A 4,297-nucleotide genomic window follows, 5' to 3' on the forward strand; every position below is an offset into this window, starting at 1 on the left:
TTTTTCCTCTCCAGCCAGCTGCATCCTCCTCTCACACTCTCTCTGACTCTCACTCTCTTTTCTTTCTTTCTTTCTTTCTTTCTTTCTTTCTTTCTTTCTTTCTTTCTTTCTTTCTTTCTTTCTTTCTTTTGTTCTTTCTCTCTCTCTCTCACCCTCTTTGTGCTCCAGAAGCATTGTGTCCCAGCAGCCTACTGCCTTTACCTGTGACCTGAGGAGACCCTCGTCGCCTTGTCTTTGTACTGAAATGCCTAACTAGAGCCCCTCCCCTTCCCCACAAGCTGTGTTTGTACCCATTCCGAGTTCCTTGAGCGTCTCGAACATAAGCTACCCCCACACTTCATCCCTTTTTTGACAAATACTGTACCCCCAAATACCCCCCTCCCCACCCACCTGATGTTGTTCACTGATACTCTGGTCACTCAGGGAGACATGGACACTGAAGGCACGGCTCAGCCACAGTGGGGAGGAGGCTGAAACGGACATTTTTGAGACCCAATCGAGTCTTGACTGAGCCATTCGAGAGCCCTTATTGAGCCCTTCTGTATGATTTCAGTTTCTCAGAAGGGTTTTGGTGGGCCCCTGGAAGAAGGCAGGCAGGACGGGACAGATCCAACCAAAGCCAGAAGGCTGTTGATGTTTGAGATGCTGTTGGTTGGGTCCCCGAGTCCTGCCCATCACTGCTGTGGGAGGGTCAGAGTCCCTGATAGGCCATTCATTGAACTGTTACCACACAATGGGTTTGCACAAGTTAGCCCAGACTGCCCCAGCTGAAAAATTGATGGATGTTGTTCTCATTTTCATCAGTGTTGCCATGACATTAACTGACATGTAGCCCAGTCTGACTTGTAGTCTTTGCTTCCATTTTATGGACTACATATCCCAGCAAAACTTAAGTCTCTGGTTCTTGTCTTCATACCCCATTTTGCTGTTATATTTTTGCTAAGTTTTTAACCAGTTTGGTCAACAATCTGATTTGAAAATTTACAATGAAGTCTTTAAAGGTTGACGTTCCTGATAGTTTTCTTTTGCCCTAAACCTGCACACATGCACCCATACACATCAAGAATGTTTGAAAACTGCCCAGACACTTAGCTTCACAACAACAACAATAACAACAACAGCCCGTGCTACTTTTTCTTGGCACCTTGCACCAAAAACCATGTAGACATTTTGAGTGTCAAGTTTACATTACTAAAGCCAGATACCTGTTGCACTTTCTTGCAGTTCTTAACTCCATGTTCTTGACCAGGTACCAGACTTGGTGTAACGTGTAGAATGACGCTAGACACAGTCAAAGTTGGAGCTCCAGAACACCTGTATGACCCTGTACAGCTCATTCCATCTTTTAAGTACTTTTAAGAACACCTCTTTAAAAAAAAAAAAAAAGCAATTCTCATGACTTCATACAAAGTTTTCTATGTATTTGCCTTGACAACCTCATCTCCACTTTTCCCCCTTTTTTCTTTGTGAAATGCACTTGAAAATACTCTTGGAAGTATCTGCCCCCCCTGTCCTGGACAGTGCCCTCTACAGGGTGGGCAGACCTCTCAGACACTGTCCCAGCATGGTCCCCCTTATCCCTTGACATGTCCTCCTTTTTTTACGATGCTGTGTCTCATGAACATGTTGCCTTACTTGAAATGAGTTTTGGAGCTCGACACTCTTAACCAACCAGGTTCCATCTCATCATCAACCTCTTCACCCAATCAGCACGTTTCTCCTGGCGAGTCTTAGCCGGGTCCCAGCCGAGGCGAGGGGCTTTCGCAAGGTTTTTAGGATTTATGAAATATTGATTTCCACTCCGGTCTCCCCCAGAACCACTTCACGCTGACTTTGCATCCTGAGCAGCTCCCCATCTCTGGCTTGTGTAGAGGGACGGCTCATTTACCTCATCTAAAAAGAGGTTAATTGCCACTGTAACCAAGGCGATGTTTCACTGAGTTTTTAGGTCTTTTAGACCTCCATGGCTGACGAAGGGGGGTGTTTGGGAAATACTCATGCTTAGATTATCTTTTTTATTATTATTTTGAGAAGCACTAGATAAGATGGTTTCTAATCAGAACACTGTTCTTGCCAACTGGAAAAAAATTGTCAGCATTCATAGATCATTATTTGCTGACTGCCATTGTTGTGTTTTACCTGTTCTTTGTATTGTATTGAAACTTGATTTAATGCATTTATGTTTATAATGTTGATAATAAATAAGGCAGTATTACTACAATGTAGCACTCTTATTAACGCCAATCCTGTGACCACCCCACACGGCCACCAGGGAGCAGTAGACCACCGGTGCAGACCGCTGCTGGTTGAGGCGCAGTCGTTTCAACAACTCCTGATTCTGCTTGAATTTTTTTATGTTTACATCCATTTCAGACTGCAGTTTTTTTTACACTGGGGGGGCGGGGGTGTCAATGGGTAAAGTATGGATCAAAGGGTTGACTAGCATGCTTGCTTTTTAAAATTCTCTTGCTTTTCTTTCTTTCTTCCCTTTTTATTTTTCTTTCTTAAATATATATTGCAGCTGCTTCTTGTACAAATGGAGAAGAGCGTCTCACTGACTTCAGTTCATTTTGACCTTAGATGATGTCTTGTGGGACACAATGCAGTTCAGAACCAAAAATAAGTGAACAAAATGTAGTCCCCCAAGAGCAGCCCGCCGTCCTATGATTTCACAGGAACGCATTTTTCGGCACGGTATTCATTTCTGTCTCTGATTTTGTTGCCTGTCAGTCCTGAACCGGTCTCCTCACTGCCCCTGTGTCCCCCCTCTCGTCCTCCTCTCTTATCTCTCCTTCCCCTCCCTCCCTCCCACGGAACTAAAATGAGAAGCGACGTCTGGGAACATTGAAAACCGATATCAAGCACATGAAGCTATGGACATTTTTATTTTTTCTTCTGTGTATGTGTACAGTACTCTGAAAATATCATAAATATGAGTGACTACAGCCAAAGCATGTAACATGTTGCTTTAAGCCTTAAACGGCTCCACACAAGACTTGACTTGTATGATGTTGACATTTCCACAGTGGCCTGTATTGGTTAACTAATAAACAAAAATATGATTTGTATCCTGATTCTTCTGTACAGAAGTCATGATTATATAAAACATATAAATTAAATATATCTATATCTATATGTATATATATTTAAAAGAAAGGGAGTGAAAGCGGTCATGTGAATGCTTGGGGCATAATATGTATAAATTGCTGAGAGTGTGTTGTATTTTCTTTTTGGGATTTATTTGTAATTTTTTACAGTTATTTTGGTTGCATTAAAGATGAACAACTGTAAAAAGCGATGCATTAAAAACTCTTTGCAAGCAGAACCATAGCAACTACGGTGTCAAGACAAATGTCATGCTTTGTTGACTCTCCCATGCACCACAGTATACCAAGACAAGATTTAGAAGTATGATTTTATTTTAGAAGAAAAAAACTCCAGCAAATCTTTTTTTTTTTTTTTTTTTTTTTTTTTGTGCTACAAAAAATACAGTCATTTGCAAAGTTGAAAAATAGAATTCTCTATCAGACAGTGTCCAAGAAATGGCTTAAATCATCAGAAGAGTAAAAATGACAGTTCTCTAACCATCACCATACACACCTGAATATAATTTGTTTTCCCCTAGAGGCCATAGCAAAAAAAAATTACAAGAACAGCAATCAGATTGCTTTACAGTAGCAACATTTTTGGAAACAAACAGGAGATTGATTTGATAGGATAGCTGTATCATGGAGCAAACGGAGTCATTTATTCATGAGAAACCTGTCCGCAGCAAATCCTCTCTCTTCCCCACCTCAAGTAGGATCGCATGAAATCAGACACTTTATTGTTTCTGCTAGTGACCAGAGGTCCATATGCTTTCATCCGTGCCACTTGATATTGTCCAGTCTATTTTTGATTTAGAATTTGCCATTGCTTTTCTATATCTCCCTTCAGCCAAAAGCATCATTGGGAGCTTCATAAGAGAGGTTAGCTATGGTGTTGATGAGCATGAGGGGACGGCTGAGCAGGGCCTTTGTCGTGGTGCCTTCAGCTGTGCTTTCATCGCCACTAAACTGCTGTTCACACCACTCCTCCAGCCACTAGGGGGAGCTACACCAAGGCACACCAAACAGAATAACAAACTGAACTGCATGACCAGCAATAACAAAACACATGCAGTTTTTCTTTTGTCTTTCTTTTCTTTTTTTGCATAGATAATGGAGACATTTGCTTTGGATTTCTAGTCTTCCTAACCAGATATTGTAAACGCTTGGACATGGAATAGCTTTTACACAGGCAGTTTCACAGTCAACAC

Source organism: Alosa alosa, chromosome 7 (genome assembly GCF_017589495.1).
Source record: "Alosa alosa isolate M-15738 ecotype Scorff River chromosome 7, AALO_Geno_1.1, whole genome shotgun sequence".
Taxonomy (NCBI): Eukaryota; Metazoa; Chordata; class Actinopteri; order Clupeiformes; family Clupeidae; genus Alosa; species Alosa alosa.